Source organism: Pteropus medius, unplaced genomic scaffold (assembly GCF_902729225.1).
Source record: "Pteropus medius unplaced genomic scaffold, Ma_sr-lr_union100, whole genome shotgun sequence".
NCBI classification, from domain to species: domain Eukaryota; kingdom Metazoa; phylum Chordata; class Mammalia; order Chiroptera; family Pteropodidae; genus Pteropus; species Pteropus medius.
Window position 1 is genome coordinate 4,162,227 of NW_024349799.1, and position 14,915 is coordinate 4,177,141.

At 44.1% G+C, this 14,915-nt stretch overlaps 1 long non-coding RNA gene across 1 annotated transcript in view; it reads left to right on the forward strand.

Annotated features, from left to right (window-relative positions):
- LOC120620799 (uncharacterized) overlaps positions 1–14,915 on the forward strand; it is a 33,302-nt gene that overhangs the window by 17,327 nt on the left and 1,060 nt on the right. The window contains exons 2-3 of the long non-coding RNA XR_005657985.1: positions 11,156–11,271; positions 13,311–13,652. This is a non-coding gene — a long non-coding RNA (uncharacterized LOC120620799). The remainder of the gene's footprint in view (positions 1–11,155; positions 11,272–13,310; positions 13,653–14,915) is intronic.

Here is a 14,915-nt window from a genome sequence, read left to right on the forward strand (position 1 = left end):
GAGAGAGAAAGGTCTCAGCCTATTGCTCAGCTAGAATTCACACTTGTTGGTACCTGTCTGATAAACAGGTTGAGCTGCCTTCCAGAAGCATGACCTCTGAACTCCTTCAGTAATTTCCAGAAAGTCCATTTCCATTCTCCCTTGCCTACAAGCATGCCTCAGCTAAAGTGAGTCTGCTTGACCCTCGGCACTCATATGTGCAGAGAGGCTTATAGATGGTACACTGTGAACAGAGAAGCAAGTGGCACCAATCGCTCAACACCTCCTCCCACCCAGCCCAGAGTGGGATGAAGAGCGGATTCTGTGTGCATGGTTCCTCCTGCACCAATACTCAGCTGCATAGTTCTCCATCTCTCCTGTCCAAGGGGAGCTGGCAGAGTCTTGGGACTCAGGACATCCTTGGGATGCACAGCTTCAGGCAGTGACCAGTGGTCCACCCTGCAGAGGCAAGCCTGCTCCTGACTGCACACTTTCCTCAAGCTGGTCACCTGAGAGTGAGGCCTGTCTCTCATTGGCTTGTCACCTCCTAATAATCTATACCAGTCTCGGGGGCAGGGTCTATTTGTGATGGCATACTAAGTTTCTGGCTTTCTCAGGAAAGCATTGTAACAATTCAGACCATTTTTTTTGAACAACTGTTAAACAAGCACAAATGATGGGATGTAACTGTAAAGAAACTTGTTTCCTCTCTTGTTAACCCTTTATGTTAGGTAGGGCTGGTGCATCTGCTGCACCTGGGTGATAATTCAGGTGGGCCCATGACTTCCTTGATCTTTTTTAGTCTGTATTCACTCTAAGTCTTGTGACTCACTTGAATATATATGCAATTCAGTGATTAAAATGTTTATGTAATCATTAAAATTCAAAATGTGATGTAAAACCAAGGCTTTTCCCCCTCCTTCACCTCAGGCGGAATGATCACTTAAAGTCCGCAATGCTTCTGTCCTTCCTCTCCCGTCTTTTTAACTGTGGTTTCTGGTGCTTCCCGTGTTGGAGTGAGAAGAAGCACGAAAGTTCCCACTTAATCAGTCCTAGCCTGAGGATCTGGCATCGGTGTTCTCTGGACTTGGCAGGTGTTTAAAGCTGCCACTTGTGTAGGTTCTTTATATCCTGCCCACCCTCTGTCTTAATCGGTTTGGGCTGCTATAACAAAGTAACACGACAACATGGATGGACCTCGAAATAATCATGCTAAACAAAATAAGCCAGACAGAAAAAGTTGAAAATCACATATATGTGGGATAGAAACCTAAAAGCAACAAATGAACAGGACAAACAGAGACTCATGGACATGGACAATAGACTAGTGGTTACCAGAGGGAAGGGCGGGGAGGGGAGAGGAGGTAGGTAGGTAGGATAAAAGGGGTCAAATATATGGTGAAATTAAAGAATTAAAAATAAATTAATTTTTTAAAAAGGGAAAAAAGGTAACATATACTGGTATTTTAGAAACAGCAGGAATTTAATTCTCACGGTTCTGAGGTCAGAGTGCCAACACAGGCTGATTCTGATGAGCACCCTCTTCTGGGTCCCAGACTGCTGACCAGTACTCATCGTATCCTCACCAGGCAGAAAAAGAGCCAACTAGCTCCCTAGCCTCTTGTTATGAGGATCCTAAATACATTTAGAGGGCTCCCCCTTCTGACCTAATCTCCTCTCAGAGGTCCCACCTCCTTATCCCATCACAGTGGGGCTTAGGATTTCAACATATGAATTTGGAGGGGGGGGTAGGAGGTGGGGTTTAGACACAAAAACATTCAGTACGCAATACTTTAATTGCTGGGTCCCTCTCACCTACAGTTCTCTCTGTGTAGGTGATGCGCTTTCCTCTGGTTCATTGCTTACTCCTTCCTCCACAGCTCCACTTTATCTTGGTTGAGATCTCTTTGCCCTCAAGAATCTTTGACTATCCTGGGCCAACCCTCTCTCTCACTCACAGCTCTCAACTTTGCCCCAACAACTCTTGACATAGTTAATTCTCAAGTGTAATACTCTGCTCTGCTGTGCCTCTTGCCATTTTGGTTTCTTGGGCTTGACACCTGTGAGATAGGGCTAGGGTGGAACTCCTAGCACAACTTCTTCCAAAGAATTCTCATCTAAAATCTTACCCTCGACTCTTCTGTACCTTAAACATTCTTTGCCACTTACTTTGTCAATCCTGGTCTAGCACTTCATTTTGGAATTTGGTATTTATTATGATTCAGCTGAAACTCCTGTTTTAACACCTGATTTCATTTGGTTTAGGATACCTCTTGAACCAAAATGCTCCTACTTGAATCCTAAGCATTAATAAGACATTTACTAATATTTTTCAAGCATTGGATACTGCCTACCCTTTGGATTTATTTCCCAGGCCCTGCCCTTTTAAATCCAAATCTAGATTCTAGTGAGAGAGGGGGCTCGACTTAAAAAAAGAGAGAGAGGCAGAGTTTCATTCAAAATCCTATGGTCTTGGCGCATTCCTGTATGGAACTCTGACTCCAGAGGGGAGTTGCTGTCCTTGGCTGCTTTCTAGCACCCCCAGGGTGTGGTATGAGGTGGTGGAGCAGTGGCAGGGGCTGACTTCTTCAAGAGCAGGTTGAGCCACTGTGGGGACTCCCTGCAGGAAAGGGGCAAGAGTCAAAGAAATTCAGGAGCTTGGGCCATGCATGACCTTTATCAAGTTACTTCTCTGAGACTTGCTTTCTACATCTGTAGAATGGGAATAATAATCTCTATGTTCCTCACAGCCAAAATCCTGTGCAGTGCTTTCTAAACTGAGAAGTGAGTCACAAGTGTCAGGAATAGGTACTTACAGTTAAACTCTTTTCAGTCCCCCATCTTGTACTGTGTGGAACCTGAAGTCAAGACCCATGGCATGTTGTTTTTCTTCTATCTCAATACGAGCACAATTTATTGGATGGAATTGTAGCGCTACTGGCCTTTGTCTGTTGGAATGTTTGTGGTGTGGATTTTCTCTGCAGAGCAAATGTTTATTTTACACATTCTCTTCATCAGGCCGAATCTGGAGAGAGTGAAGGACCAGTGCTACCCCAACTTCATCACATCTCAAAACACCTAAGCCAAAGCCCCTTTAATAAATTATATGACGACTTGGTTTCATTTTCCAAGGTTTTTTTTTTTTCTTTTGAAATATTGAACCCAATTCTCTTTGCTTCTACTTTTGTTGTAACTCAAATTCTTATTTCCGAGTTCTTTTGCTTTCCCTTTTATTCTCTCAAAAATGTCATTTTCATCTTCTCTTGCCTCTGGGTTTTTAGCGTGCCCTGTGAACTGTATTCACTCGCTTAGACGGGGTGTGGAGGAAGCGTAGGCCAGGGAACCCATGTAACCTTGAGCTAATGCACGGGAGCCTTTAGCTTGGTGATTACTACAATTGTTGCCTAGTGGAACAGTGAGCCATTAGCTGGGTTCTCACCCCTCTATTAGTATTACCCTGTAATTTAATCACAATTAGACTCCTAGAAACATAGACATAGGAAACAAGTGGGCAAAGGAGGCAGATAGCAGAAAGCAACAGTAGTCGGGCTTTTAATTAAAGGCACTGTTTTCAGAAGGTACAGGGCTAAGGAATGGAGAGGTCAGATCTTGGAACAAGGTAATTGGGAAAACGATTAGAGGGACTTCGAGTTTTACTTTCTGGCACTGAGGTTGGGATCTATTGACCATTGACTTCATTCATGGGCTGGGCTGAGCTGGGCTTGTTTAATAGGATAAGAATTCTTAAGAGGTAATCCATGATCCCTTTACCTTCTCTCATGGAATCTGTGGAAGGAAGGTCTCAGAAAGAGTTCTCAGAGGGAGTTTTTCTTTGTCTCACTCGGCTTCCTCCCTTAGGTCCTGAAGCAAGCCCTTGAGTATACATGTTGGAATCAACCCCCTGAGGGCTCACAGAAGGCCCAGGCCTGGAGGTGACCATTCCTATTGGCTGTGTGTCCTATTGCGCAGTGTAGATGTGGGCAGTGTATATAATAACTAGGGCTGGACGTAGAAGACATTATGAGGTAGAGGAGATTTCGGGCGGATGTCCTTAGACCCTTCCACAGGACTGTTATCCTACTCAAGCCTCAGAAACCTGAGTTGCAGCGTAGAAGGGAGGAACCCCAGCATTTGAGCCCTCAAATGACAAGGAAACTATTCTATCACATTCCTACACGGAAGTGATCCACAAAGAAAAGAGCCGAGTGTGAAAGTTCAGTCCAGCCCAGTTCAGCCCCTCTTCATTTTTCAGAAACAACAGCCACCTTTGGCCACAGTCACGTTGTTCACAGTAGAATTAGCTGAGGGTGCTGTGGGGATTGGGCAGGGAGTGAGGGGAGGGGGCTGTTGGAGCAAGGCAGGTTGAGCAAGAAGCCGGGAGCCCAAGCAATTGTAAGCAAAATCATGAAATACTCTGGAGGCCTCCCATGTCCCTTTACTCTCTCTACTTCTCTTACCAATCAGGATCCAGTCCTCCTACAGATCCACTAACGCATTTAATAACTCAACACCCTCAGGGAAATCAGAAGTTTCTGGTATTCCAGAAGGTTCTGGAAGCCCAAGCCTCCTTTCAAATCAGAGAGGAGAATCTGGGTACATGAGAAAGAGGACTTCTCCTTCCTTCTGCCTTGACCGTTGGCTCCACTTTTCATGGTAACCTTGCGATCCCAAGTTTGTGACTTTCCATGACCGTTTCAGTTTTAAATATTTTATCCTATTGTCTCCGTAAGTACTTATGAGGCTACAGGCCCTGATTTTGTTATGGGGGAAAAAAAAAAACATAAGTACAATTCTAGCTCAGAGCATTTTTTGTCCAGCTGAGTCTACATAAATCTCGCTCTTCCCTGGCACCCAGGCATAGTGGCGTTTAGAAGATTTGCTGGAATCCCAGCTAAGGAAAAGTTAGCTTGCAGATTGGCATAGGAGCAAAGAATAGATGACCTCTTATTCTTTGAGGCTTGATTCTGAAGCACCCCAAAATTTAGGCAAAAAACCACCCTCATGACAGACAGAAATTCAGACTTTAAATTCATCTTTAAACCTCAGACACAGCTATGTGGCTTCAGCTTTTCAAAATTCTCTCTCCCACTAGCTTTCTGATAAAAATCCCTTTAAAAGGGAACAAAGCCTTTTACTCTATAATGAGAGAAAAGAGTTAACTGGCCTATTCCTCCTGGGGCATTTTCACACACTGAAGTTCTCAACCCACTGTTGGGTCATGAAATCAATTTAGCGGGTCCTGAACTCTGGCAAAACTTCAAAACCATACATAGATATAAATAAATATAGACACGAGAAGGGAAGAGAACAGAACACATCAGAATACATCACACTTGATTTGGATAAGTATTGTTTCGTGAACCTTTTGTTTCTGTTTTATCTGCCTGTACCTTGTGTCTTGGGCCACTGTGTGAAAGGTTTGTTTTTGTTTTTTTTTTCCCTGTGGGTCACAGTAAAAAAAGTTCGAAACTACTCTCTGGGAGAGGTAACACAATTAGATATGTTCACACTGAGACTGAAATTGCGACAGCAGACCCTCCCCTGAGAGCTGGTTCCACAGGGGAGGAGACGAGTAGCAGGCTGCTGACACACAGTGCCAGAAAGAGAGAGGAAAGAGCTTGAGAAGAAGCCCATTTCCCATCGCCTCACAACAGCAGCCACAATGCACTGAGTGCCAACAGCACGCAAGACATTCTCCCAAATACCTTAAATGAGCAATCTCTTTCGAGTCTCACCACACCCCATAAGGAGGCTGAGTACTTTTATTACTGTTGTTGTGGCCCGATCAATTCTAAGACCCACGGAGCCAATTGAGATTAATTATGAGCCTTTATTAGCCGGCCTGCGACTGACTCTCTACCACGCAGGGTCAGAGGAGATCAGCCCCGAGCTTCCAGAGGAGGCAGCTTATAAAGCTTAAGACCATATCCTGGTGGTCTTCTGAACAAGCAAGCAAGCAGATTACAGAAAGCAGATGTTGGCTGTAAACGTCTTACACAAAGACAAATGTTTCTGGGGAACTCTTAGATCAAACAGGGCCTAGCAGGCAGTTTCGTTATCTGCATCCTTGTGGCTGTCAGTGCTTTCCTGGGGGCTGGTGCCTGAAGATATCATTTCCCTGTGACTGATTTATTGGAAAGTTTTTCACTCCTACACTGTCTCCATTTTATAGGTGAAGAGACTGAGGTTCAGAAGGTTAAATAACTTGCCTGAGGCCACATAGCTTGTATGTTGCAGACAGAACTTGGTCTCATACCCAGGTGTGCCCATTTTTCAGGACATGCTCTCATGCAGTCACAGTGAGCAGCTCCTCTTTGGCCTGAGAACGGGGTTTGGTGTTGGCTTAGTATCAGTGATGGACGTTGGCCAGCCAAGGGCCTTGCCTGTGAGCACGGGGCAAGCTGGGCCAGAAAGCGAAGGGGCCCAGGGTTTGGAGCCCAGGTCTGGTGGCTGCGAGGGTGGCAGCCCTCCCCTAGCCCTGCTCCTGCTTGCTGCAGGCTGCACCTTTGCCATCACAGAGCACGCTCCTAATTACAACCAAACAATGAGCAATCACAGCCCACTGGCGGTTTAGCTCTGGTTAGAGGTCTGGCAGGCTTTTCACTAGAATTTCCCCACAGCCTGAAGGCGCCTGGTGGGAGCTCTGGGCTCCAGCTCCCTCTTCCCCTTCCTGATCCCTCTCCTCCACGCCTGGTCCACTCAGTTCAGTCAGCGCTTACTCAGCTCCTCCCATGCGCAGGCTCTGTGTTCAGTGCTGCAGCCGGGTGTGGGAGGCAGAAATTTGTTCTTGCCTTCAGAGAGCTCCCTGTCCTTCCAGCAGTCTCTTGATTAGAACCAAAAAGCCAGGTACACTTGACCCTTGAGGAGAGTAGAGAGGTTTTGGACAGCTTTGTGTCCCTGGCTGCTTCTCTCTGATGTCCTTATTTGGGCGCTGTGAAAATTTATTTTCTGCCATTCAATAATGTGGAGCACAAAAGTACTTGCTCTGTATAGACCAGGGGTCCCCAACCCCCTGGTCTGCGGACCAGTACTGGTTCATGGCCTGTTAGGAACCGGGCTGCACAGCAGGAGGTGAGTGGAAGGTGAGTGAACAAAGCCTCATCTGTATTTGCAGCTGCTTCCCAGCCACTAGCATCACTGCCTCAGCTTCACCTCAGATCATCAGAAAGGTTGGGGATCATTGAATAGACAATCTCTAGTGATATTCATTTCTACAAGATGTCCCAGGAAGAGAAACTCTTTCAAAATCTTGGGAGATGTAAACCTGGGCCAATAAAAGAGACACATGAAGTCATTTGGAACCCAGGGGAGTTTCTCAAATGCCTATTTTGAGAGCTCTGGACTTTGGCAAGGGTGTGAGGGAATGGATACCCTCAGATAGTATAGCATCTGTCTCGGTTCTGGGGAAGTGGACGTTGTTACTTGTTCCTGAGCTGAGCCATGGACAGGCTGGTCCTTGGCCAAACTTCAAAGTATGTCTGGTTTATCTTTTGCACCTTTATCCCTCTCACCCTTCTTGGCATCCAACTCCTCTCAGGTATACCCTGGGGACCATTCTTCCTTCTCCCATATTAGGACTCCTTTATTTGCTATCAACCAATCACATTAAGGTGTTAGTTGAAAATTCATCAAGATATTATCCCTTCGGGAATCATCATGGATGTTAGGGATACTTGAATCTTGTTCATGAAGAATCCCTAAAGCCTGCCTAGCAGGATGCCTGTCCAGAGCAGTAGTAGAGCATGGTACAAATTTGTGGGATGAATGACGGAAGAGCTGGGAGGGACATGAGAGGGCCTCTGGTCCTCATTGTCCAGGCAAAGATTTAAGGCCCAGAGGTAGGGCGACCAGCTGTCTCCATTTACCCAGGACTGACGGGATCTCTAGGACATGGGACTTCCAGTTTTAAAACCAGACAAACCGGTCACCCTTTGAGGGGCTGTGATGAGTAAACCGATGTGGCAGTATAGGCAGGCAAGAGGAGTTGTTCTGATTTTGTTCACCAGAAAGATGGGAAGCACAGACAGAGGCCGGTGGGAAGGCAATTCTTAAAAGAAGTAGATATAGCCAATCAACACATTTAAAAAAGTCCAAGCTTACTGGTAATATCAAAATACACACTAATGGCAATTTTCACCTATTTGTCAAAGATTTAAACATATGGGAACAGGCTGGGAAACCAGCACTCTCATTCGCTGCCGGTAGGAATATCAACTGTTCTGATCTTTGGGGAGGGCAATTTGGTATGAGGTAAAGAAAAATGTCTTAAAGGTTTCTATGTCCTTTGACCAGATAATTCCATTTCTTAGAATCTGGTCTTAAAGATATAATTAGAAATATGGTTGGAGTTTTGACTATAAGAATACTTATTTGTTCATGACAGCTTCATAATGAAGTGAAGTTGGAGGCAGCCTAACCTTTCCTAAGAGGCCAAATGAAAAACCAAATTCCTTTTGATTTTTAAGCAAAGTAATTCAACTCTCCTTTTGTTCTGCCCTCAACTTCCAGCTTATGTATGAAAGCCTATGTTTTAGAACTCCAACAATTCTCTCTCAAAGAGGAATTTTGCTATTGGCCCTTAAAAAAAATTTTTTTCCAGCCACTTATCGCTTTCATCACTCACATAGGCTGTTCCGCCCCTTGGTGTAGCCACTCTGGTCAGAGCATTTTTCATTGTAATAAAAGCAACCAACTCAGACTATCTCAAGAAAAAAAAAAGAATGGTAGCAGGGAAGGTTTGCTTAAGATCCTCCGGATAGGTGGCTCCTCCAATAGATTGGCTCTTTCATTTAACGCAATTGCGTTTGAGTCCCTAACTTTGGCCCTTCTAGCTGTGCCCATAAACAAGTTACTTAATCTCTCTGTACTTTCAGTGGCTTCATTTGTAACAAGGGATTATTAATACCTGATAGAGCACTTACTATGTGGCAGGCTGTGGTATAATAAAAAATATCTTTAGCCTTTGTTCCTGGTTCTGGCACAGGGCTCCTAGAACCCACAGAATTTCCTGAGTGATATTGTAGTAATGTCTTTTGTTATTTATAACGAGCCCCTCCCCCCCCTTTTTTAACCACATCTGAGTTTCTGCTAATGAGATGACTCAGGGTGGAGCCCCTAGACAGCTCATGATAGGGGCTGGCCACCTGAAAGACCAAACAGGTAAGATTAGAGGATGAGAACTTTCAGTCCCATTCTTACCCCAATTTCTGGAGTCAAGGGAGAGCTAGAGATTGTTCAAGATAAAAACTCTTGAACAACAAGACCCAGAAGAGCTTCTGGGTTGGTGACTGCATCCATGTGCAGGAAGGGTGGTGTACCTGAACTCCACAGGGACAGAGGCACCTGTGTCTGGACTTACCCTATATACCACTTCACTGGGCTGTTTATTCATATTCTTTATAAGGAACCCATAAATGTAAGTAAAGTGGGTAAAGTGTTATCCTGAGTTCTGTGAGTCATTCTAGAAAATTACTGAACCTGAGGAGGGTTGTGGGAGCCCGCAAATTTATAGTTGTCTGGGTGGAAGTGTGGGAAGTCTGGGCACCCCATTCACAGCTGACATCTGAAGTGGCGGTAGTCTTGTGGGACTGAGTCCTTTAACTTGTGGGATCTGATGCTAAATCCAGGTAGACAGTGTCAGAACTAAATTGTTGCACACCTATATACGGCCAGAGAATTGGTTTGTGTCAGAAAACACACCACACAGGCAGTCTAAGCACTAAATATTAGCTCAGTTAGTCCTTTTAACAACCTTATGAGATATGTTGTATTATCATCTGACTGTGAGTGTATGTAGACTTGGTTAGTTACTTCTCACAAATAGAATGTAGCAAAAGTAATGCAATGTGACTGGAGTCTAGGTTGTTAAGGAGAGATTCTGCTTTGTTCTCCCTCTTGGATTCCTAGCTCTGGGAGAGGGAATATGTCATGATGTGAGGACACTCAAGCAGCCTGTGAAGAGGCTCACATGGAGATGAACCGAGTCTGTTTGCCAACGGCCACCTCTGGCTTGCCAGTCATGGAGTGCTCCATCTTGGAAGCAGATTCTCTAGGCCTGTCAAGCTTTCAAATGATGACGGCCCAGCTAACATCTTAACTGTAGCCTCATGACAGATGCCAAGCTAGAACTGCTCAGCCAAGCTGCTTCCAAACTACAAGTTCTGTCTCATGTAAACTATGAGATAATAAATGTCTATTGTTTTAAGCCACCGAGTGTTGGGATAATTTTTTTTTTAACAATAGATACAACCATCTTGACTTTCATCCCTCCCAACTTATGGGCCTAGCAAGACCCCAACACTGGTCAAATCTAACTTTCACCTATTCCATGACTATACTCTAGCTGTTAAATGTAGCTGGAGAAAAACGCATGACTGTGCTGAAAGTCTCCCTTTAAATTCATGACCTATGACCACAGGAGGACCATATTGCTCTAAGATTGGAATGCCCTAGGGCTTAGTTCTTGACTAGCCTCTCTTTTCCTTTCTTCCCTGCCCCTCATTTCCCTCCCCTCCACCTCACTTCTCTCCCTTCTCCTCCCCTCCCCTCTCCTCTCTGCTCCTCTCCTCTTCTTTCCTCTCTAGGCTTTTTTTCTGGGGTGGCCTTATCTAGTCCCATGGCTTTAAACACCAGCCATATGCTGCAAGACCCCTTATTTATATCACTATCCAGAGCCTCTCCCCTGAGCACAGAATGAATAAAGGCAAAGTGTGTCTTCAGCTTCTTCCTTTTTTTGGCATATTTCTTTCCACCTCTCTGTGGTTCCTCTTTCTTTTCCTGATATCCAGTTTATTCATACTCAAGGGTAACCAATATGATTAAAACATTAGTGCTCAGCACAGTGCCTTGCACATAATGAAACTATTAATCAAATGCAGTTAGATTATTCCTTTCAGGGAACCGTATTTACATTTGGCCTAAAGGCAAAATTATGCCACTCTACTGAGGAAATTTCAGATATGGGCAGATATGATTTCATCTTATCTTAGCTTTTCAGAAACGCTATTCTTCAGCCACTGACTAAACCCTTTACTTGGCCAAAAGTCATGGATATTTCAATCCAAAAATGCAAATTAGACCTTGACGTTTGAATTATTTTCAAAAGTTTCACATGTCAGAACCTCCATAAGTAAGAATGTAATTCTACATCCCTCCCCTCTTCACTTTATAACCATAGGATGGACCTCAATGAAGTGACAATGCTGTGGAAGTCGGGAGCACTGAATCAGTCTGGGTCCTGTCGCTCCAGGTAGTGAGGAGAGTTGGATGAAGGGGCTGTTTTCCAAGGTTCAGGTAAGCAACAAGGGTGAAGAAGCAAGAGAAGGCAGTAAGGAGTCCCAGGGACCAGCAAGAACAGGGACTCGTTATCACCTCTAGGCTCAAGGAGCAAGTGGGGAATAGTGGCCCGATCCCAGAGGCAGCTGCAGCTAGGAGAGAGAGAGCTTGGGATGAGGACTTTACTCAACCATCAGCCCAGCAGGGAGGGAGCTGGCCGAATAAACATCCGGACCTCCTTCTCCTTCCCATCTCTTGTCAATGCCTCCCACTGGCCAAACCTAATCAGAAACCAGAGAGCAAGGGAGACTCTTGGTATAGACCACGCAGGTCAGCCTCTTGGATCTCAGAATGGGGCAGAGAAGGCTGGAAAGTGGAGCTGAGGAAGCCAGTGGAGAATGTCCTACAGACTTGTTCTGAATGTCAAATCTAGGAGTCAAAGCTATGAGAAGGTAATATTCTCAAGGTGGATGGTTCATGACCCCCTGTTTATACTAGCAAAAACAACTAAAGTTGATGTTCTACTTCAAGATGAGGTATGTAATAATTAAATTTATGTGTCAACTTCTCGAATTGCCAAAGCCATCCTGAGAAAAAATAACGAGGCTGGAGGCATCACTCTGCCCGACTTCAAATTATACTACAAAGCAACAGTAAATCAAAACAGCATGCTATTGGCAGAAAAACAGACACATGGGCCAGGGGTACAGAATTGAGAGTCCAGAAGTAAACCCATATTTATACAGGCAAATAATTTTCAACAAAAAAGCCAAAAACATACAGTGGAGAAAGGAAAGCCTTTTCCAGTGGAAAACTGGAAAGCCACCTGCAAAAGAATTAAACTAGATTGTTGTCTATCACCACACACTAAAATTAACTCAAAATAGATTAAGGACCTGAAACAATAAAATGCAAAGAAGGAAACATAGGAACTAAACTCGTGGACCTTGGACTTAAAGAGGATTTTATGAATTTGACCTCAAAAGCAAGGGAAGTAAAAGCTAAAATAAATGGATGGGACCACATCAAACCAAAAAGCTTCTGCTCAGCAAAAGAAACCATCAGCTAGGTAAAGAAAGAACCATCTGAATAGGAAAATGTATTTGTGAGCAACTCCTCCAATAAGGGCCTAATATCCAAAATATACAAAGAACTCATACGACTCAATAACAACAAAAAAAACCAAACGATCCAATCAAAAAATGGGCAGAGGACCTGAACAGACACTTCTTCCAAGAGGACAAACAAATGGCTGACAAATATATGAAAAGATGCTCAACATTGCTAGCTATTAGGGAAATGCAAATCAAAACCACGATGAGATACCATCTCACAACTGTTAGAATAGCTATAATCAACAGGACAAGTAATAACAAATGTTGGAGAGGATGTGGAGAAATAGGAACCCTCATACACTGCTGGTGGGACTGCGAATTGGTACAGCCACAATGGAAAACAGTATGGAGGTTCCTTAAAAAACTAAGAATTGATCTACCATATGATCCAGCAATCCCTCTACTGGGTATTTACCCCAAAGACTTGAAAACTCATATCCAAAAAGATATGTGCACACCAATGTTCATAGCAGCATTATTCACAGTGACCAGGACATGGAAGCAACCGAAGTGTCCTACAATAGATGATTGGCTAAAGAAGCTGTGGTACCTCTATACAATGGAATATTATTCAGCCATATGAAGAGATGAAATACTGCCATTTGCAACAACATGGATGGACCTTGAAATAATCATACTAAGTGAAATAAGCCAGACATAAAAAGTGGAAAATCACATGATATCACTTATACGTGGGATATAAACCTAAAAGCAGCAAATGAACAGGACAAACAGAGACTCATGGACATAGTCAATGGACTAGTGGTTACCAGAGGGTAAGAGGGGAGAGGGGGAAGGTAGACGGAGGCTCACACGAGGGGGGGAAATAATTTAAATCATTTCTTCAATTTAAAAAAATAAATAAATAATAAATTTATGTGTCTACTGGGCTAAGGAATGCTCACATAGCTGGTAAGATATTATTTCTGGTTTGTTTGTGAGGATGTTTCTGGAAGAGATTAACATTTGAAGCAGCAGACTGAGTAAAGAAGATGGCCCTACCCAGTGTGACTGGCATCAATCATCCAACCTGTTGGGTGCCTGAATACAGCAAAAAGGTGGAGGAAGGGTGAATTCTCCCTCTCTCTTTTTGAGCTGGGATGTCCATCTTCTCCTGCCTGTGGCCATAAGAACTCCTGGTTTTCAAGCCTTTGGACTTCACGACTTATGCCAGTGGCTCCCTGGGTTCTCAGGCCTCTGGACTTGAACTGAAGTACAGCACCAGCTTTTCTGGTTTGCCAGCTTACAGGTGGCAGATCATAGGACCTCTTGACTTCCATAATTGTGAGTCAATTCCTATAATAAATATCTTATATATATTTCTATATATCTTATTAGTTCTCTTTCTCTGGAGAACCCTGACTAATACATAGTATTAGAGTAAACTATATGTATATGAGACTGAAAGTCTTCCCCAATGACACTTATGTGGCAGGGACAAGATTTATTGAAGTGCGAGTATTCTTAGGAGAGTTTTGGCTTGATAACTGTGATGTCCACATCTTTTGGGTTGTAGAATTGGGAGAATTAGTGGAAAGAGAGACTGGAGGAAAAAAGGACTGGATGCAAGAGGCTAAACCACCCTCCATAATAAAGCTCAGAAAGAGGGGAGATATTTGGGTGCTGGAGAGAGTATGGAAGCTTTTGACTTATAAAAGGACCTTGAGTAGCTATGGATGTGAGAATTAGGGATGAGAAGAGAAGGCTTTAGAAAAACATTGCCAAGTGTTTTTATCTCTTCAAAAGATCTAAATAATTGGAATTTCTTTTAAAATGACTTTCAGTTGCCTAACCATGTTTCTGAATTATATGACCTTCGAGTGAGCCAAGGCCCCATAGGACCCATACTTTCATTGGAGTTACACTAGAAGACCTCTGATGGTTTTGACAATTGAGGACTGGCCAGAAACCACTCCACGCACCACGCTCTCTGTCTTCTGCACAGTAGAACACAAGCCCAGAATCTTAGACTCAGCTTCCTCCCAAGCTGTGGTACCTCACAGAGGATCGCTGTGAAGTGGAAAGGATAATCATTTTACTCTTTTTGTACAGAGGCCAGAGAGGGTAAACAAATTGATCATGGCAACCCAAAGGGCTGCCTAAGGGAAAAAGGAGGCATAATCCCCCACGCCTCCAACTCCCTACGTGGCCTGCATTCCACTCAGCTGACTGACTGCAGATTCTGTTTCCTTCCCTTTCTAGAAAGTGAAAATCCATCTCTCTTTTCCTTTCTGAGAAGGCTCAGGCTTTTGCCAAGGGCCTGTGTGGGACAATACCAGAGCCCGGGTATTTACAAAATCATTTCTTTTGAGTCTTTAATTCTTTTCCTGGAAGTAGTTTGAATTGCACAGGGGTGGGGGTGTTAAGCCCAAGGACAGGACTTGGGAGTCTGAGCATCGAGGCATGCCATCTTTACTATGTTCTGAATTTCCCAGCCGTGCGCACTCCAGTGTCAGAGGCCTTTATTGGGATGGCATGTTTCCCAATGTGGGCTAATGAAATGTGGAGACGGTGACTGACCGGTTCTGGAAGGAGGCTTCCACTTTC